This window comes from Chiloscyllium plagiosum, unplaced genomic scaffold (assembly GCF_037043375.1).
Source record: "Chiloscyllium plagiosum isolate Xiang-an unplaced genomic scaffold, Cpla_swu_hap1 HiC_scaffold_47, whole genome shotgun sequence".
NCBI classification, from domain to species: domain Eukaryota; kingdom Metazoa; phylum Chordata; class Chondrichthyes; order Orectolobiformes; family Hemiscylliidae; genus Chiloscyllium; species Chiloscyllium plagiosum.
The window spans coordinates 4,250,962-4,273,091 of record NW_028270185.1 but is presented as its reverse complement, the minus strand read 5'-3'; the positions used below and the strand labels follow the sequence as shown (position 1 = coordinate 4,273,091).

Genomic DNA, 22,130 nt, shown 5'->3' with positions numbered 1-22,130 from the left:
TTGCTGGTCAGAAAATAGATTGCTCGCATTTATAATGCAGTACTGTAATAATTCAAAATTTTTGTTCCCAGCTTATTAGCAAAACTGAAATGTCTCCTGCTCCACCAATCTAATATGAGCAACTGGCAGAGAGACAAGAGAGGCTGTTGTTCAAAAAGAAATCTAGCCACTGTAGTTAGACAATGAGCAGCAGCAATGCGTAAACACAGCAGAGTGCCACAGGGCAAACTGAATAACATGCCTTTGAAGAGTTGGCCTTGCAGAGAAGGGGAGATCCCAGGGGCAGTGGAGTGACATGAACGGTCACTTGTAATTGGGGATGATACGGTAGACCAGTTTAATCATAAACTTGCTTACTGCATCAATGCTAGTTTTCTATAGGGCATATGTCATTAATTTTGTAGTTTTGTGTGTACAGTCCTACAATGATACAAAACATGAAGGCCATTTGGTCCAGTGTCTATTCCAGCCCCTCCAAGGCCCCAAAGGAGACTTCCATATCCGCCACAGATTCACCTGCACCTCCACACACATTATCTATTGCATCCTCTGCACCCGATGTGGCCTCCTCTATATTGGGGAGACAGGCCGGCTACTTGCGGAGCGTTTCAGAGAACACCTCTGGGACACCCGGACCAACCAACCCAACCACCCTGTGGCTCAACATTTCAATTCCCCCTCCCACTCCATCAAGGATATGCAGGTCTTTGGACTCCTCCATCGTCAGACCACAACAAAACGACGGTTGGAGGAAGAACGCCTCATCTTCCGCCTAGGAACCCTCCAACCACAAGGGATGAACTCGGATTTCACCAGTTTCCTCATTTCCCCTCCCCCCACCCTGTCTCAGTCAAATCCATCGAATTCAGCACCGCCTTCCTAACCTGCAATCTTCTTCCCGACCTCTCCGCCCCCACCCCAGTCTGACCTATCACCCTCACCTTGACCTCTTTCCACCTATCACATTTCCGACGCCCCTCCCCCAAGTCCCTCCTCCCTACCTTTTATCTTAGCCTGCTGGACAAACTTTCCTCATTCCTGAAGAAGGGCTTATGCCCGAAACGTCGATTCTCCTGTTCCCTGGATGCTGCCTGACCTGCTGCGCTTTTCCAGCAACACATTTTCAGCTCTGATCTCCAGCATCTGCAGACCTCACTTTCTCCTTCTAAAAAGCTACCCAATTAGCTTTGCCGTCTGACTGCTTCCCCGCAACCGTATCAGATTACTCCCTTCAAAATTTGTCCAATTAATTCTGCTTCCTTCTCCACTTCCAGAAGTGCTTTCAAATCATAACTCTGAGCAAATATTTTTCCCGATCTCTCCTTTGGTTCTTTTGCCAATTACCTTAAATTTGTGCCCTCTGTATTCCATTAAAAGCAGGTTCTCATTACTTATATTCATCAAAACCATTCACATGCAATTGTCAAGACGTAAAAACAGTGCTTGCTCCTTGTGTTATATAATTTATATGTGAGATAAAGTAATCACTATCTTCAGATACAAACTACTTTTGAAGGAATAAAATCAATAATGTGAATTCTGAATAAAAACCGAAAGAACTGCTGTAAATCAGAAACACAAACAGAAACAATGGAAAAGCTCATCAGGTCTGGCAGCATCTGTGAAGAGAAATCAGTGTTAACATTTCGGGTCCGATTCTGAGGAAGGGTCACCTAACCCAAAATGCGAACTCTGATTTTTCTTTTCATATGCTGCCAGACCTGCTGAACTTTTCCAGCAATTTCTGTTTTTGTTGTTGAATCTTAATTATGATATGGATGCTCTATAAGTAGGTGTATTGTATATTAAACTATAACAAACCATCTTGTTCCCTTCTAACATTTTCATCCTCGGTCTGCTAGTGTTCCAATAAAGCGCAGTGCAAGCTGGAGGAACAACGTCTCAGTTTCCATTTAAACACTTCACAGCCTCTTGGACTCAGAGTTCCACAAATTCAGAAGATGACCTTTGTGCTTCATACTTTCTTACAGCTCTTGGTGATGTCTTCTTTGTGTCTGGCTGGCAGAACGGATCCATTTTCTCCATTTCACAATTAACATTTGCACTTATTTTACATCTCTTTAACTTCCCTTTACCAGCATTATCACCTGCTTATGTCTTTTGCTCTGAGCATACACTCATTCTGTTCCATTTTCTGCCACTCCTCTCTTTACAGCATAAAAAACAGCATTTTCTAGCTCCTTTCAATTACACAGAAGAGTCGTGCTGCACTTGAAACGTTAACTTTTTTTTCTCCAGACCTTTTTTTTCAGATTAGATTCCCTACAAATGGAAACGGGCCATTTGGTCCAACAAGTCCACACCGACCCTCCGAAGACTAACCCACCCAGATCCATTTCCCTCTGACTAATGCACCTAGCACTATGGGCAATTTAGCACAGCCAATTCACCTGGCTTGCACATCTTTGTGACTGAGAGGAAACTAGAGCACCCGGAGGAAACCCACACAGACACGGGGAGAATGTGCAAACTCCACACAGTCACCCAAGATGGAAATCGAACCTGGGTCCCTGGCATTGTGAGGCAGCAGTACTAACCACTGAGCCACTGTGACTTGTTGAATTTCTCTTAGCATTTTGTTTTATTTCAGATTACCAGCGTCCACAGCATTTTGCTTTTGTACGCCCTTCTGCTGTACTAAAATCCAACTAAAAGCCCTGATGCATTATTGAGTATCAGTGACTTGGTGAGGTGCTCTCGTGTAACTTAGCTTTGTTTCAAATCAGTTTTCCTCCCCCACAGTTGCAGTTTTAACCTGCAGTAAACTAAAGATAAGTAATCTTTTGAGGAAGTGTTCATTGACTTGTTAAAGGGGAGGCAGTTGCCTCATGATATTATTGCTGGACTGTTCATCCAGAGACCCAAGTAATGTTCTGGGTTCCGGGTTTGAATCCTGCCGCTAGCCAGATGGTGGAAACTTGAACTCAGTAAAGAACGTGGAATGAAGGATCTAATAATGACCGTAAAACCATTGTCAGAAAACCCATCTGGTTCCCTAATATTCTTAAGGGAAAGAAACTGCCATCCTTACCTGCCTGGCCTACGTGTGAATCCAGATCCACAGCAATATGTTTAACCCTTAACTTTTAGGGGCCAAAGATGTCTACATCTAGTGAATAAATTAAAAAAAAAGGTTCCTATTATCAGAGCAGTTTTAATTCCAGGATACAAGCACTCCCGAACCAATTCCTACTGATTATGCCGCTAAATGTGTTTCTCTTCATCTAACATTTAGAACTCTACCATTTTATTTAGCAATATAAATGGCAAACTGGCATATGAACCCTCATTTATTGAATTCCAAATTTAAAATGATGCGCATTTGAAAGTAACTTGCATTTTAAAATACTTCCCACGTTATTGTATAATTTTGTCTGTCAGTTCCAATTGTATTTAAGTGTAAATTCCCTATTGCGCCACTTTTCTGCTCATGTTAATGAGTAAACAATCAGATATGCACCTGTATTAATCATATGACTTTTTAAAATAATCATGTGGGTGTTGCTTGCTGTGCTGGCAATTATTGTCAATTTTTTTGATCTGAATGGCTTGCTAGGACTATTTCATAGGGCATTTCAGAGTTAATCACATTGCTGTGGGTTTGGAATCACATGCAGGCCAAGCCAACTTAAGGATGCTAGCTTTTCTTCCCTGCAAGACATTACTGAACCAGATTGGTTTGAATGGCAGTTGACAACGGTTACATGGTCACCATTTAGGCTAGCTTTTTAATTCAAAATTTTGTTCCTAAATTCAAATTTTGTTCTCTGGCGTGGTCATATTTGAATTCATGTCCCTCAACCATTAGCATGCGCTTCTGGATTACTAGGCCATTGATATTGCCATTAGTCAAAAAGTGTGGCGCTGGAAAAGCACAGTCGGTCAAGCAGCATCCAAGCAGCAGGACAGTCAATGTTTCAAGCATAGGTTCTTCATCAGGGATGTGGGGGTTGCTGAGAGACAAATGGGAAGGGATGGGGCTGGGGGCTTGGGGGGGAAGGTAACTGGGAATGAGATAGGTAGATGAAGTTGGGGGGGATGGTGATAGGTCACAGTCAAGCGGTTAGGAGGGAAGGAAGATGGACAGGTAGGACAGTTCAAGAGGGCAGTGCTGAGTTGGAGGGTTGGATCTGGAATAAGGTTGGGGGAGGGGAGATGGGGAAACTGGTGAAATCGACATTGATTCCATGTTCTAGTGGATTTCCTCAACTTCTCACACCTCCGCCCTGGAACCCCACCCCTCCAACTGCAACAAGGATAGAGTCCCATGGTCCTCACCTTCCTCCCCACCAACAATCAGATACAATGCATCATCTTCCGCCATTTCTGCCACCTACAGTCAGACCACACCTCCAGAGAGGTATTTCCCTTTCCACCCCTTTCTGCATTCCGCAGAGACTATTCCCTTCGCAACTCCCTCATTAGGTACACGCCCCCCACTCCTGGCACCTTCCCCTGCTACCACAAGAGGTGTAAAACCTGCACCCATACCTCCATCCAAGGCCCCAAAGCATCCTTCCATATCCGACAGAGGTTTTCCTGCACCTCCAAACACCTCATCTACTGTGTCCGTTGGTCTCGATGTGATCTCCTCTACATTAGGGAGACAGGATGCCAACTTGCGGAATATTTCAGAGAATATCTCCGAGACACGTGCACCAATCAACACCACAGCCTTGTGGCAAACACTTCAACTCCCCCTCCCATTCCATCAAGCACATGCAAATGCCTGGCATCCTCCACTGCCAAATCCTAGCCTGGAGGAAGAACACCTCATCTTCTGCTTTGGGACCCTCCAACCACACGGGATCAATGTCAATTTCACCAGTTTCCCCATCTCCCCAACCCCCAACCTAACCCAGATCCAACCCTCCAACTCGGCACTGCCCTCTTGAACAGTCCTATCTGTCATCTTCCTTCCCACCTCTCTGCTCCGACTTATCACCATCATCCCCCACCTTCATCTACCTATCGCATTCCTAGCTACCTTCTCCCCCCCCCCCCCAGCCCACTTTTCCCCCCCTCCCATTTATGTCTCCGCCACCTTGAGCACCCCCACATTCCTGAAGAAGAGCTTATTCTCAAAACATCAACTCTCCTGTTCCTCGGATGCAGCCTGACCGGCTGTGATTTTCCAGCGTCACACTTTTTGACTCTGATCTCCAGCATCTGCAGTCCTTACTTTCTCTTGATATTGCCAATACGTCACTGCCTTCCCTAAATCTCTCCAGTCCACATTGTGAACTTAACCATTAAAGTTCAAGCGATCTGTTTTATACCAACTAGCCGAGTACCAACAGGAGAACCTTGGCCTCTGCTCGGCAAAGGGAAGATCAGTTTGAGTTCCTGCGGATATGGATTGGTGTGGGATCAACTATGGTTCTATTTTTCCCATATTCCTTACCACCACAGCCTTCCAATCCTTACTTGTGTGTAGATGTGGCAAATCACCCCTGGTTAAAGCAGCAGTAGATCTGGACCTATGAAACTGGATACAAGTCTGCACTGTCAAGGGGCTGAAGGTGGGGAAAAAGATAAACCCAAGTAATTCGTAAAGTGAGGCTGCCTTAATTTTTTCTCTTGCTCGTTCCCAGTTAAAAACGAGTCCTTCTGCAGTGTGCTGTATCGATGAAAAACAAAAGTGAGCTAACTCCTCTCTTTCACCCTCAGCACCCATACTCATTCCCATCTGTTATATTTTCCACCGTTTTGCCAGCTTCTTGTCAGGCAAAAGAATATTTATGCTGTCAGTGCTCAACTCTGTTGTCAGGCAAACGATAATGTGATCTTGGAGACAGTGGAGGCAGACAGCAGTTTAATTGTGTGCGCTCATGTTCTGCGTGCTTGGGTCAGATTTATGAGACTTGTACATTTCACTTTTTCGCTCCTAGCAATTTAATGACCTGTTCTGTAGAAATGATTTAAAATTTGGGAGCATTTATACCAGAAGACTGAAGAACAAGAAGATACTTGAGGCTGAAACTTTGATGCATTCTCAAAGCTGTTCTCCCTTGCATCTTGCTGCCCACCAGACCCGTGGCTCAGTTGGATTTTTGTTAATGTCCACCCATGTGAAGCATTCGTTGTCAAGGTCAAGCATTCAGTAATGTTGCAACACGGCAGATACAGAGCAAGGCTTCTACTCTACCTCAACATGTCTCGGTCCTGACCTCAAGACATTTTTTCCATACCTCCTATCTGAATGATTTCATTGGTGAGTTTAGGGGATGTTGGCTGTGTCTACTAAACTTGCATTTGCATTTTGTCCTTCAGAGCCTCAGTAAATCACTTTTTTGAAGCATAGCTATTGTTATAATGGAGGAAATGGGGCAGTCCATTTGCACACAGCAAGCTCCCACTAACAGCAGTTGGTTTCTTGTCGAGAAAATCAGGGAGAACTGCCCTGTTGTTTGAAATATGCAGTGGTTTTTATATTGATTTTTTTTAAGTCCACTTTGACGACCAGAGCAGGCCTTGGTTTAACCCACCTTGTGAAAGATGATTTTTTTTAATACAGTTATTTATACAATTAACAGTAGAGTCTTGGGTAGTGTTGTAGAACAGAGGGACCTTGGGGTGCAGGTACATATTCCTTGAAGTTTGCATCACATCTAGACGGGGTGGTTAAAAAGGCATTTGACACACTTGCCTTCATTATTCAGTCCTTTGAGTTATAGGAGTTGGGAAGTCATGTTGAGGTTGTGCAGGACATTGGGCGAGATGTCTTCTGGAGTACTGTGTCCAGTTCTGGTCACCCAGTTTATAGGAAGGGTATTATCAAGTTGGTGAGGATTCAGAAGAGATTTACCAGGATGTTGCCAGATAGGGAAAGTGAGTTATAAAGAAAGGCTGGATAGGCTAGGATGTTTTTCACCGGACCATAGGAGGTTGAGAGCTGATAAAAGTTTATAATATAATGAGGTATAGATAGATTTAATGATAGTTGTCTTTTCTCTAGGCTGGGGGAATTTCAAGACTAGGGGGCACTTTTTTTTAAGGTGAGAGGAAAGAGATTTAAAAAAGACATGAGGCATTTTGTTTTACAGAGGCTGGTGCATGTGTGGAATGAACTTGCTAAGGAAGTGGTGAATATGGGTACAATTATGACACTTAAAAGACATTAGAATAGATACATGAATAGGAAAGGTTTGGAGGGATATGGGCAGGTGGGTCTAGTTTAGTTTGGGATTGTGTTTGGCATGGACTAGTTAGAGAGAAGTGTCTGTTTCTGTGCTGTGTGACACAATCTCTGGAGCAGCTGAGACTTGAACCTTGGCTCAGAGGTAGGGTCACTACCAGTGTGCTACAAGAAGCCTCTGCAATAGAAGGATATGCTAATTGGGTGAAGTGAAGAAGGGTGTGAAGGAGCATGAGGTGTCTACCAACACCCTGGAGAATTTCGGGGAGAAGTGGGCACTGCAGGGAGTGGGGTGCTTTAGTTCCCCTTCCAACTCTAGTTTGATTTAATTCCTGGCCTCCTCTTCACTGTTTGATCACGCAGCATTGCTCTCTGAGAAGGACACTGCTTGTCACTAGCCACTTGGGTGTTTCCTTTAAAAAAAAAGTGAGGTGGCTGGTGTGGAGCATGGTTTTCATGGCTAAAATGGTTTGTTTCTGTATTTTGCAAATTGTCTCAAATTAGTATTAATGAACTGTGGCCTCTCCACTTCTTGAGCACCCAGAACCACGAGGGGGGGGTGGGGGGTAGGGGGAGGAGAGTCAAATCATCTTTATTCGATTCCCTACAATGTGGAAACAGCCCCATCGGCCCAACAAATCCACATCAACCCTCCAAAGAGTAACCCACCCAGACCCATTCCCTCTGAATGACACACCTAACCTATGGGCAATTTAGCATAGCCAGTTCACCTGGCCTGCACATTTAGATTAGATTAGATTACTTACAGTGTAGAAACAGGCCCTTCGGCCCAACAAGTCCACACCGACCCGCCGAAGCGTAACCCACCCATACCCCTACATTTACCCCTTTACCTAACACTACGGGCAATTTAGCATGGCGAATTCACCTGACTTGCACATCTTTGGAGTGTGGGAGGAAACCGGAGCACCCGGAGGAAACCCACGCAGACACGGGGAGAACGTGCAAACTCCACACAGTCAGTCGCCTGAGGCGGGAATTGAACCCGGGTCTCTGGCGCTGCGAGGCAGCAGTGCTAACCACTGTGCCATCGTGCCTCGCACAGTCATCTTTGTGACTGTGGGAGGAAACCCATACAGACACGGGGAGAATGTGCAAATTCCACACAGTTGCCCGAGGCTGGAATTGAACCTGGGACCCTGGTGCTGTGAGGCAGCAGTGCTAACCACTGAGCCACTGTGTTGCCCCAACACCACAACTGCTGGAGACCTCAACGGGTCCGTTTGCCAGGCTGGTGGCATTCCCAGCACTTTAAAGCAAATCCATTGCACGCAAAGCACTTGAATACTTGAGATGTGCTGCAAACAAAAATATAAACCCCTGCATCCTATTTATTTGCTATGTGGTGGTGCGGGTGTTGGACAAGGTCAGAAGTCACACACCAGCTTATAGTCCAACAGGTTTATTTGGAATTATTAGCTTTCGGAGAGCTGCGATTTTATATGCAACGCAGTCAAGCCTTTGCTGCTTAAAGGGCGAGGAGTGTAGGGATGCTAGCTACTAAACTTTCTCGTCATTGCACAGGAAAAACTAATTTAAGAAATCAAACGGGAGTTTCTTTGAGGGGGTGGGGTGTGCGGGGGAGGGAGATGAACTCATTAATCTGCAGCTCAGTTGCTTTGAGAGAGGTCGGTGTGTCTTGTTCCTTCACCTCCTAGGGTCGTTTGTGCAGGGCTCTGGTGGCAAGGAGAGTGAAAAGATTCGCTTTAGTAGAAGACTGCCCTGGAGTGAAAAAGCAGACTGCAGCAGCTCAGGCTCTGAGTGTTAGTGAAGGATTCGGAGCTCTGCGTGAAACTACACTCCTGTGGTTTGTGCCGAATCAGGGGGCGTAGCCATGCCTTTGGTAAACGTCATGAAACTTGTTTGGAGTGGTTAAAGGACCGAGCCAACGAAACTGATGTAACATAATCCCTGTGACGGTAGGGAAAACATTGACTTCTTTATCTGGGAGGCTGAAAGCAGTATGAGGAAATGATCCTGTCTTGCAAAGTATTCAGAATCCCTGTCCCTTCGTGAAGATAAAAATCTCAAAGAACTGGGGAGCTTGTAAGGTAAGCGCTTGCCCCTTCTCTGAGAGTTGGGCCTTTTTAATCCCGTTTTTTGTTTTGTTGGATCGAGTCGAGGGCTGTCTGTTAATGAGTCACCGATTAAACACAGCATGGCTGTTTGGGAAAAAAAAAGGCAAAGCGAGGCCCAGCAAAAGCTGCTTCTGCTGTTCCAGAGAGAGGCGCCTGCACCCCCAATAGCACAGCAAGGATCCCCTTGCCAGTTTAGGTTGTGCTTGTGATATTGGAAGTGAAGAGTTTACATGGCATGTTAAGGAGTTTTAATGGTGAGCGTGTTGGCTGATTCAGTTCCCCGTGATTGAGGACCTTGTGCATGTGGAGTGAGTGGATGAAATCTGAGCTCACTGAACCCTTTTAAAACTCACCAGCAGTGTGAGAACAAATTGAGAGAGAATTCCGCAGCATACTCCACACACCCTCCTGCACAGGCGCGCACGCAGGACAACAGAAAGCACTTGCATTTACTCATTCATACACTTGTTCCCTGACTCTGCCTCTCCACGCCCTCTCTCCTTTTTTATCCTGATCACATTGAACATTACAAATAGTGGATTGGGTGCATTGTTATGTATATTTCACAATGAGCTAACCACTTTCTCCGCTACCTTTTATTGTCTTCTGGGGCCATTGATTTCTGCTGGGTGGGCAGTTCTCTGGGCAGTGCTAAATCTTCCCTGCCTTATACCCAAGCTGGTCAGCTTTACCAGGCTGTTAGAGTGATAGGTAGTGCAGCCAGGATCAATCCTGCCTTTGCCAGTCATTTGGCAAAGGATGTTGCAGGTAGATAGGATAGTGAAGAAGGCGTTTGGTATGTTTTCCTTTATTGGTCAGAGCGTTGAGTGCACGAGTTGGGAGGTCATGTTGCGGCTGTACAGGACATTGGTTAGGCCACTTTTGGAATATTGCATGCAATTCTGGTCTCCTTTCTATCGGAAGGATGTTATTGAAAGGGTTCAGAAAAGATTTGCAAGGATGCTGCCAAGGTTGGAGAATTTGAGCTATAGGAAGAGGTTGAATAGGTTGGGGCTGTTTTCCCTGGAGTGTTGGAGGCTGAGACTTATAGAGGTTTATAAAATCGTGAGAGGCATGGATAGGATAAGTAGACAAAGTATCTTTCCTGGTGTGGGGGAGTCCAGAACTAGAGGACATAGGTTTAGGGTGAAAGGGGAAAGGTATAAAAGAGACCTAAGGGGAAGTGTTTTCACACAAAGAGTGGTACGTGTATGGAATGAGCTGCCAGAGGATGTGGTGGAGGCCGGTACAATTGTAGCATTTAAAAGGCATCTGGATAGGTATATGAATCGGAAGGGTTTGGAGGGATATGGGCCGGGTGCTGGATTAGATTGGATTGGGATATCTGGTCGGCGTGGACGAGTTGGACCGAAGAGTCTGTTTCCATGCTGTACATCTCTTATGATTCTGTGATTATAAATATCAAAATGATGTATTAAAGAATTTTATGGGTGACCACATTGGTAATAATTAGTCATAGAGATATACAGTAGAGGAAAAAAATTGTGCATTTCATATTTTTGTTATATATTCATGGGCAGCAGTATGAGTGGTCTGCACCAGTATCACTAACTGCCCTTGAAAAAGTTGTGTGGTGCTGGAAAAGCGCAGCAGGTTAGGCAGCCTCTCAGGAGCAGGAGAGTTGACGTTTTCTGATGAAGGGCTTATGCCCAAAATGTAGACTCTCCTGCTCCTTGGAAACTGCCTGATCTACTGTGCTTTTCCAGCACTACACTTTTTGACTCTGATCTCCAGCATCTGCAGTCCTCACTTTCTCCTTGAGAAAGTAGTGGTGAGCTAACACCTTTTGGTCATGATTTGTCTTTTTAAAAGCAGCCACTGAATACAACTGTCGTCCATTGTCTGGATTTTATTTTCACTTATCTGCAACAGCTCTGTTTGGTGTGGTGTTCAGTCATTCTAAACTTAATTCTAAGCTGCTGTTTTTGCAAGCTTCCACTGACCGTTTCTTGATTAAAGGCAAGCACTGAGAAAGGGAGAAATGTGTTGGAGTGCAAACTGCTTTAGATGCTGAAAAGGTGAACAGGTGAAATGAACTGAGTGCAAGGCACAGTCAGTCATGAGAAGTGATAATGGGAGAGAAGGTTATGAGATGGTGTTAGTGAGCAATGAGGAGTAACCAAAAAAATCAAAGGGAGACAAACATAAATAATCCTATTAGCAGTTCCACAGAGATGCACTGTGCATTCATCACTCATCTGTTTGCTCGAGGGGTTAATTCCCTTGTGTTGTTTTACAGATATTTGCCCAGAGATTGTTCTGACCACCTCCTCTTCTCTGTGTTTGATTTGCCGAGGATTCTATTTAGGGATGTAATATAATTGCACAAGTTTATTTTTTTTCTCATTGGGATATTCTTCATCATGCTCTTGTGCCATCCTTTTAGATATGCTCATCAATATCATCCCCCTCTTCCCAAGGTGGTTACAGCATTGCAGCCAAGGCCTTTTGCTCCTCTCCAACTCTGACTTGTCCATTCTTTGATTTTCAAAACAGTTCAGTTCCTTGCCTTCCCGAATCATTCATTCCCCCTACAATTTACCCTTTTCAAAAACTCAATTTCTTCCCACATAACCACAACTTCCTGACTCTCAGAAGAGAGCAATATTTGCAGTAAATAATCATTTCAACTATCAACTTGACACATGAAAATCTTGCCACAAGGGTTACCCAAAAATCATAGCCTGCTGAAATCATAGCCTGCAGTCCCTTCTTCACAAAGTATTTTTCAGACAAATGAAACAACTCCTTTTGGCCAAGTTGACTGCAATACGTGTCGATGTTGCATTGTGGAGAATTAAATTCCAATTTTTAAAAAAAAATTCATTGGTGGATATAGATGTCACTGGCTAGGCCAGTATTTATACTCTTCTAGGATTAGATTAGATTAGATAGATTCTCTACCGTATGGAAACAGGCCCTTTGGCCGAACAAGTCCACACCGACCCTCCGAAGAGTAACCCGCCCAGACCCATTCCCCTACCTATATTTACCCCTGACTAATGTACCTAACACTATGGCCAATCTAGCAAGGCCAGTTCACCTGACCTGCACATCTTTGGATTGTGGGAGGAAACCAGAGCGCCTGGAGGAAACCTACATAAGCACGGGGAGACCATCTCTGAAAGCCCTCAGGAAAGCAGTGGTAAGCTCCACCTTGGACTATTGTAGTCCTTGGGAATATAGAGAGACCTACTGTGCTGTTAGGGAGGGGGTTCCAAGATTGTAACTCTGCAGTAGAGAAGGAATGGTGGCATAGTTACAAATCAGGATGGTGTGTGGGGGTTGGAGAGAAACTTGTAGATGATGTTCCCCTGCATCTGCTATCTTTGCCCTTCTAAGTGATAGAGGTTGCAGGTTTGGAAGGTACTGTCGATTTGCAGTGTACCATGTAGATATTATATACAGTACTGTGTGGTGAATAGTCAATGGTGAAGGTAGTACCATTGAAGCTGGAGGATGGGGAGCCAATCAAGCTGTTACAGTTACAGAGTCATGCAGCACTGAAACAGACCCTTCGGTCCAACCCGTCTACACCAATCAGACATCCCAATCTGATCCAGTCCCATTTGGCCCATACATCTCAACCCTCCCTAGTCATGTACCCATCCAGATGACTTTTAATTGTTAGAATTGTACTAGCCTCCACCACTTCCTCTGGCAGCTCATTGCATGCACAGTATCGTCTGGGTGAAAAAGCTACCCCTCAGCTCCCGTTTAAAGCTACCCCTCAGCTCAGCTACCCCTTTTTCACCTTAAACCTATTGCCTGACAGGTTACATTCCGGGCAGCTTCACCATCTGTTCCCCTCACTCTCATTCCCTGCTCTGTCTACAACATAAAAAACTACAATTTCCAGCCTCTGTCAGTTCTGACCGAGAGGTAGATCAGACTCCAGACTATTCCTGATGAAGAGCTTATGCTCGAATGTCGACTCTCTTGCTCCTCAGATGCTGCCTGACTGGCTGTGCTTTTCCAGCACCACACTTTTGACTCTGTGCTGCAGCATCTGCAGTCCTTTCTTTCTCCCAGACACTTGACATGAACCATTTCTCTCTCCATGCAACGTTTTTCCTGAATGGTGTCAAGATTCAAATAGGAGCTGCACTCATCCAGATGAGCGTGGAATATTTCATCACACTCCTGACGTGTACCTTGTAGATGGTGAGCAGGCATTGGGTAAACTCAAGGTGAATTCTTTGTCACAAAATTCCTCATTTCTGACTTGCTGTCGTAGTGATGTGATAATAATGGCTTTTCTGGGTGGTGTAATGTTGAACATTTCCTCCTACTGTAATATGTAGCTTCCTTTTATAGATTTGGAGGTGCTGGTGTTGGACTGAGGTGTACTAAGTTTAAAAATCACAGGTTATAGTCCAACAGGCTTATTGGAAGCACTAGCTTTTGGAGCGGTGCTCCTTCATCAGGTGGTTGTGGAGTGTAAGATCCTAAGACACAGAACTTATAGCACAAGTTTACAGTATGATGTAACTGAAATGATATATTGGTAAAGACCTGGATTGTTTGAACTGAAATCAACATGGTCATTCTAAAAGATGAGAGACTTAACAAACAATCTGGGTCTTTTGTGTGATAGTGAGCTGGTTGATTATCTTTAGGTGTCAGTTGAGGTATGACTCTCGGCTGAGGCATTGGGAGAACTCCCTTGCTTGTTGGAAGAGTGGCATATGACCTCTTGCACACATCCGAATCAACAGATAGGGCCTCTGTTTTCCAAATGAGATGTTAAAACAGCCTCTGATAAAGGAGTAGGGGGTGTTGTTGGATGATTATTGGCAGGAGGCCAGTCACGGGGATTAGCTTTTAAACCGTTCCTGGCAGTTTAGCCTCTGCGTAAATGATTTTCTGGGCTGTTTTCCATAGAGAGTTAAGCCACTGAATCAGAGAGAATCTCCACTTCAGTGACCTCCTTCAAGGAAGAGGCCAGGGAGCAGCAACCATTTGAGTGGAGCGAGCCATATTACTGAAATAAACCAAAACTTAGTTTGGTATGTTACATATTGTTACTGAATTGACCACTTGCGCTAAAAATGCTGATGTCCTCACAAGAGGTGTGTACAGCACCTCTGCTGTACATTGCTGGCGGCTGAAGCTTCTTAAAGGGCAGCCCGCTCATCTCTGAGTCAAAAGGTTTCGGGTTGAGCACAGTTATAGTTAACCAAGGAAGTACTATATTCCCGAAGGTGCTCTGCTTTGAATGAAACTTTAAATTTGGAAGTTCTTTCTTTATCAGACGGTCCCAGAGCATTATTTCATTATTCTTCTTGTTCCTCAAATTGGTGTGTCTTCCCAGCTTTGGTTTTATCCTGTGTAATCTTCTTACAAGCTTTTATAAATTACCAATCTGTTGCCTTGTTCATTTAACCTTTCATAGAACTGCTGAGTCTTGCAGCACAGAGGGTTCAATTCGGCCCGTAGTGGCCTGTGCTGGCTCTCGTTCCCATGCCATGTTCTGGCTATCCTAGAATCCCTGCAGTGTGGAAACAGGCCCTTCAGCCCAACAAGTCCACACTGACCCTCCAAAGAGTAATCCACCCAGACCCATTCCCTTACCCTATATTTACCCCTAACTAATGCATCCAACCTACACGTCACTGAACACTATGGGACAATTTAGTATCGCCAATTCTCCTAAACTGCACATCCTTTGATTGTGGGAGGAAACCCATGCAGACATTGGGGGAGAGTGCAAACTTCACACAGGCAATCGCCAGAGGTTGGAAGTGAACCCAGGTCCCTGGCTCTGTGAGGCAGCAGTGTTAACCACTGAGCCATTATGCTTCCACCACCTTTCAGCATTCTAGAGTTTGACAACTCTGAGCTAAAAAAACTTCCCTAGTCTCTCTTTGAGATCTCTTCACCAGTGGGTTTTGAATCTAAGATCTCTGGTGACTTGCCACTTGCCAAAAGGAATGATTTTTCTCCATGAAAGTCTTTCACCTTATAAAACATTTCCCTGCCCTTGGCCTATTAGTACTTTAATGAATTCCTTAGAATGCACACTTAATCTCCTATGATCCCCAATTAGCTTGCCATTCTGTTCAATAACCTTGCCTGTGTGCTGTTTCTTTAATATTTCCCAACCTCAGCTCCTCTATTTCCCCCATCCGTGCTTCTGTCCATGTCTCTCTGTGATATCGCGCCAGATAGACCAGATAAGTACTGCAAACTATTCAACTGTCAGAGGCCTCACAGCTCATTCTGAATCTGATGCTTATGAATGCACACCTCTGTCATTAGTGGATAAAGAGCTGTAGGGATGTAAAGTGTAACACAGAGGCAAGAGAGGGCAGATTTGAGGGCCGAAGACTTTATTGATTTTTCACTTACTCTTCTGCTTTGAGGCCAGTGTGATCCTTTATTGTGATTCTGCGGAGCCAAGGAGGCCCATCGCAGGTATGATGTGGAGATGCTGGAGTTGGACTGAGGAAGGAGCAGTGCTCCAAAAGCTTGAATTCAAATAAACCTGTTACACTATGACCTGACGTCATTTGATTTTTGACGTTGCAGACAGGTGATGGAGGCAGACATTCTCTTTTCTGTAGCTCACATACTACCCTAATCACTAGGGAATCCCTTTCACCCTTTCCTTCACCTACTTTAAATAGCAGTCTGTGTATTTGTATGAAATGTGTTACTTTGGCAGGCATACTTGTTTCAGCTTCTTTGAATTTAGAATGTGCTACAGTTTATTTTTAACCTGATAACACTGTTCCCCCTAGAGTCTAGAGATGCTTCCCTGTTCATGAATTCAGCCACTCCTGGCTGCTGTTCAGCTACTGAATTATGGAAATTTTGTTACACGCAGAGACTCCCTCAAGGTTTCTGCAGCTTGTAGATGCTTCACAGCATTATAAGTTCAGGTGGGGATTTGCTGAGGCCACTGTCATTGATTTACTTGGGGGAAAACCAGCCCAAAATTGATGATTTAATGTTCACAGTTCAAGAGCAGTCACTGCAAAACAATAACAGAAAACATAGGCAATGTTGAGCAAGTAGTTAGCTTTTCAGGTTGGTGACTTTTCATTAAAGACAAATTTATTTCGGAGAACTACAATTTCAAAGAGTAGCGCAGTCAACAAATCTAAATAGTTGGACACAAGAGTTGCTGTCTCAGGACTCATACCTTTTTTTTAAAGAAGGTAAGTCTTAAAGCACTTTGTTACAGAACATTACTCTACCAGATTATCCAACTACTGAAATAATTTATTTACAGCAAATATTAACTTGAACAATGATTTGATTCACCGTGCAGAAAGTCACTTTTTAATGAGAATAATTGGGTGAGGTCCATAAATTGCTGAAGGTAGTGAAGTATTAATATTTTGACTTTTTTTTAAATGAAGTGACTTAGCAGATAAACTTTACAATGGAATTAAGATTGACTCTTGTATTTATATTGCAAAGACTTGTCAGGTAGTGTATTCCTCTTGCATTGTTTGGAGTTCTGATCAGGTCATCGTGTTCAGTGGATTCTCTGCTCTGTGGGGTTCCGGTTACATAATATGTATAGTGCAATAATTATAAGCCCTACAGGTCTACTCTGCCATTTATTCTCCATACCAGCTTCTCCTACCCTTCCTCATCATACCCAGTCAACATCTCTTCTTGTTTTCTCCCTCACATTTATTAAGTTTCCTCTTAAATATATCTGACATTTTACCCTCCATTGCTCCCTTTGTCAGGCAAAAGTTTCAACACTCTTAGCGCACACACCTACAAGTTCACCTCCAAGTTGTGCATCCTCCTGTCTTGCTGCTATTCCTTCACTTTTGCTGGGTCAAAAGCTTGGAACTCACTTCCAAGCAACACTGTTGTGTGTTCCTGAGACTACAGCAGTTTAAGAATGGTGTGGACAATGTTCAAAATCACACAGCACCAGGTTATAGTCCAACAGGTTTATTTGGAAGCACTAGCCTTTAGACCACTGCTCCTTCATCAGAAACCAGCAGGACAGGATCGTAAGACGCAGAATTTGTAGCAAAAGATCAGTGTCAGGCAATTAAAACAGTATATTGAACAAATCTAGATTGCTGTCAAGTCTTTCATCTTTTAGAATGGGCTGTAGGTTTCAATTCATTAATATATAAATCCCATAACTTCTTTTAAGTCACTTCCTTTATTTTTTTAAAAAGTGACATCTCAGCTCAGACAATGCATTAAAGGTGTGAGGTTAGAGTTTGTCTATATCCCAATCTTGAGTCAGACTGGTTCTGTTTCCAAAGTAGGAACGTATAAAATGTTACATGGATTGACTGCCTGCAGGTTGTGTTTTTTTTTGAGCAAAATAGAATGTATCTGCAAATATAATTGTGCAAATGCACATTCACCCCATAGACTTCAATGTCTGTGTCCATGCATGTGAGGGAGGGAGGGAGGGAGTGAGAGTGGGCATGAGAGAGTGTGTTTGTGTGCATGCTTGGTAGAGTGTGTGTGGCGGAGTACAAGCCTTTGAGAGGGTGTGTGCGAGAGTGTGGGGGTTGTATGTATGTGTGTCTGAGAGCATTTGTATGAGAGGGGGTCTGCATGAGCGTAAGAGTGTGTCTGTATATGTGCTTGTAGGTGTATAGTATAGTGGTGTCACCTGCAGTGTGCCAAGAATCCAAGGTCCTGGTTGATGCCATCCTCATGGGTACTGAACTTGGCTATCAGCCTCTGCTTGGCCATTCTGCATTGTAGCATATCCCTAAGTGCTTCTTGGAGGATATATGTGCTCTCTCAGACATACACGCGCATATATTCCCCACACTCTCACCCATTCACACAGCCTGTCTCAGGTCTATACTCTGTCACACTCATGCACACACTCTACCAAGCACGCAAACACATGCTCCCTCACGCCCACTCACACTCATGCGCGCACACACATTCCCTGTCCCTCCCCCTCCCCCTGCGCGCACGCAAGTCTATGGAGTGAATTTGCCTTTCAGGCACATTCTATTTTGCTCAAAAAGCACAATCTGCAGACAGTCAATCTATGTAACATCTTATAAATTCCTACTTTGGAAATAGAACCATGGGGCAACCTCAATCAACATGGGGAAACAGGCGCACTCTAATCTCACACTTTTAATACACTGTCTGTGCTGAGATGTCACCTTTTTATATCAAACCTTAAGTTATCTCAAGAATGTGACTTAAAAGTAATTCCGGGATTTACATATTAATGAACTGAAACCTGCAACCCATTCTAAAAGATGAAAGACTTAACAGCAATCTAGGTTTGATCAATATATCGCTTCAGTTGCATGACACTGATCTTTTGCTATAAATTCTGTGTGTTATGCTCCTGCTTCACTGCTACCTGATGAAGGAGCAGCACTCTGACAGCTAGTGCTTCCACATAAACCTGTTGGACTGTAACCTGGTGTTGTGTGATTTTCAATGCAGTTTAAGAAAGCAGCTCACCAGCGTCTTCTACTAGACAGTTAGAGTGACAATAAATGCTTGCCTAGCCAAGGCACCCATATCCCATGAATGAATTGGAAAAAAGAACACTTTTGCTTGTGTTACCTGTTGGATTTATGCCTAATTTGGAAACCCCCAACATGTTGGCAGCATCTTAAGATATTGAACATAGAGCAGTACAGCACAGTACAGGTCCTTCAGCCCTCCATGTTGTGCTGTCTTTTTATCCTACTCTAAGATCAGACTAACCTAAATACTCTTCATTGTACTATCTTCCATGTGCTGATCCAAGAATCGCTTAACTGTCCCTGATGTATCTGATTCTACTACCACTGCTGGCAGTGCGTTCCATGCATCCATCACTTTTACACAATCACTTGAAAATTATACCACCTCCTGATAGCTATTTCCGTAACAGACAATAGACAGTAGGTGCAGGAGTAGGCCATTCTGCCCTTCGAGCCTGCACCACCATTCAATATGATCATGGCTGATCATCCTTAATCAGTATCCTGTTCCTGCCTTATCTCCATAACCCTTGATTCCACTATCCTTGAGAGCTCTATCCAACTCTTTCTTAAATGAATCCAGAGACTGGGCCTCCACTGCCCTCTGGGGCAGAGCATTCCACACAGCCACCACTCTCAGGGTGAAGAAGTTTCTCCTCATCTCTGTCCTAAATGGCCTACCCCATATTTTTAAGCTGTGTCCTCTGGTTCGGCACTCACCCATCAGCGGAAACATGTTTCCTGCCTCCAGAGTGTCCAATCCTTTAATAATCTTATATGTCTCAATCAGATCCCCCCTCAGTCTTCTAAACTCAAGGGTATACAAGCCCAGTCGCTCCAGTCTTTCAGTGTAAGGTAATCCCGCCATTCCAGGAATTGACCTCGTCCAGGTGTGGTCTCACCAGGGCCCCGTACAGCTGCAGAAGAACCTGTTTGTTTCCATACTCAATCCGTCTTGTTATGAAGGCCAGCATGCTATTAGCCTTCTTCACTACCTGCTGTACCTGCATGCTTACCTTCATTGACTGGTGTACAAGAACACCCAGATCTCTCTGTACTGCCCCTTTACCTAAATTGATTCCATTTAGGTAGTAATCTGCCTTCCTGTTCTTGCCACCAAAGTGGATAACCATATATTTATCCACATTAAAGTGCATCTGCCATGCTTCTGACCACTCACCTAACTTGTCCAGGTCACCCTGTAATCTCCTAACATCCTCATCACATTTCACCCTGCCACCCAGCTTAGTATCATCAGCAAATTTGCTAATGTTATTGCTAATACCATCTTCTATATCATTAACATATATTGTAAAAAGCTGTGGTCCCAGTACTGGTTCTTTTGGTATTCCATTGGTCACTGCCTGCCATTCCGAAATGGAGCTGTTTATCACTACTCTTTTTTTTTCCTATCAGCCAACCAACTTTCAATCCAAGTTAGTACTTTGCCCCCAATACCATGAGCCCTAATTTTGCTCACTAACCTCCTATGTGGGACTTTATCAAAAGCTTTCTGAAAGTCCAGGTACACTACATCTACTGGATCTCCCTCATCCATCTTCAGAGTTACATCCTCAAAAAATTCCAGAAGATTAGTCAAGCATGATTTCCCCTTCATAAATCCGTGCTGACTCTGACCTATCCTGTTACTACTATCCAGATGTGACATAATTTCATCCTTTATAATTGACTCCAGCATCTTTCCCACCACTGAGGTCAGACTAACTGGTCTATAATTTCCTGCTTTCTCTCTCCCATCTTTCTTAAAAAGTGGTATAACATTAGCCACCCTCCAACCCGCAGGAACTAATCCCGAATGTATCGAACTCTGGAAAATAATCACCAACGCATCCACGATTTCTCGAGCCACCTCCTTCAGTACCTTGGGATGTAGACCATCAGGCCCCGGGGACTTATCAACCTTCAGACCTAACAGTCTCTCCCACACCAATTCCTGGCAAATATAAATTCGCTTAAGTTCAGGTACTTCAGCCACTGTTACCTCCTGGAGATTGCTTGTGTCTTCCCCGGTCAACATGGATCTGAAGTACCAATTCAATTCTTCTGCCATTTCTTTGTTCCCTGTAATATATTTCCCTGTTTCTGTCTTCAAGGGCCCAATTTTAGTCTTTACCATTTTTTTGCCTTTCACATAGCTAAAAAGCTTTTCCTATCCTCCTTTATATTATTGGCCAGTTTACCTTCATACCTCATTTTTTCTCTGCGTATTTCCTTCTTAATAATCCTCTGTTGTTCTTTAAAAGCTTCCCAGTCCTCCATTTTACCACTTATCTTTGCTATGTTACACTTTTTCTCTTTTAACTTTATATGTTTCTTAACTTCCCTCGTCAGCCACGGCCACCCATGCCTCCTCCTAGGATCTTTCTTCCTTTTTGGAATGAACTGATCCTGCATCTTCTGCATTATACACAAATATCCGCCATTGTTCCCCACTGTCATCCCTGCTAAGGTGTCGCACCATTGAACTTTGGCCAACTCCTCCCTCATAGCTCCATAGTTCCCTTTTATTCAGCAGAAATATTGTCACTTCCGATTGTACCCTCTCCCTCTCAAATTGCAGATTGAAACTTATTGTATTATGGTCACTACTTCCCAATGGCTCCTTCACTTCGAGGTCCCTAATCAATTCTGGTTCATTGCATACAATACCAGATCCAGAATTGCCTTCTCCCTGGTAGGCTCCAGCACCAGCTGTTCTAAGAATCCATCTCGGAGGCACTCCACAAAGTCTCTTGAGGTCCAATACCATCCTGATTCTCCCAGTCTACCTGCATGTTGAAATCCCCCATAACAACTGTAGTAACATCTTTGCGACAGGCCAATTTCAGCTCCTGATTCAACTTACATCCGACATCCAGACTACTGTTTGGGAGATAACTGTAGATAACTCCCAAGAGGGTCTTTTTACCCTTAGAATTTCTCAGCTCTATCCACACTGACTCTACATCCCCTGATTCTAGGTCCCCCCGCGCAAAGGACTGAATATCATCCCTTACCAACATGGCCACCCCCACCCCCTCTGCCCGTCAGTCTGTCCTTATGATAGCACGTGTAGCCTTGAATATTCATTTCCCAGGCCCTGTCCACTTGAAGCCACGTCTCAGTTATCCCCACAGTATCATATCTGCCAATTTCCAAAAGAGCCTCAAGCTCATCCATCTTATGTCTGATTCTTCGTGCATTCATGTATAGTATTTTTAATTTGTTACTGCCCTCACCCTTCCAATCAACTCCTATTTCACTCAACCGTACAGCGTGATCCCTTTTTGAGTTTTCTGCCTCATTGGTACAGTTGTCTTTTTTGACTTCCCTTGTTCTTGACTTCCCTTGTTCTAACTTTCCCTTCAATTTCCTTCTTAAACATCCAGTTTGTCCCCTCCCCCCCGCTACTTA

The 22,130-nt window shown here is 44.1% G+C and overlaps 1 protein-coding gene across 2 annotated transcripts in view; it reads left to right on the top strand.

The window, feature by feature from the left end:
• The window catches only part of pak4 (p21 protein (Cdc42/Rac)-activated kinase 4), a 132,806-nt gene that overhangs the window by 51,097 nt on the left and 59,579 nt on the right, over positions 1-22,130 (top strand). The window contains exon 1 of one of the 2 annotated variants that reach the window (XM_043680742.2): positions 8,895-9,231. The exons of the other annotated variant lie outside the window; for it this stretch is intronic. The gene's annotated coding sequence lies outside the window, so the exon portion shown is untranslated. Of the gene's footprint in view, positions 1-8,894; positions 9,232-22,130 lie in introns of those variants that run through there. 2 annotated transcript variants of the gene reach the window in all.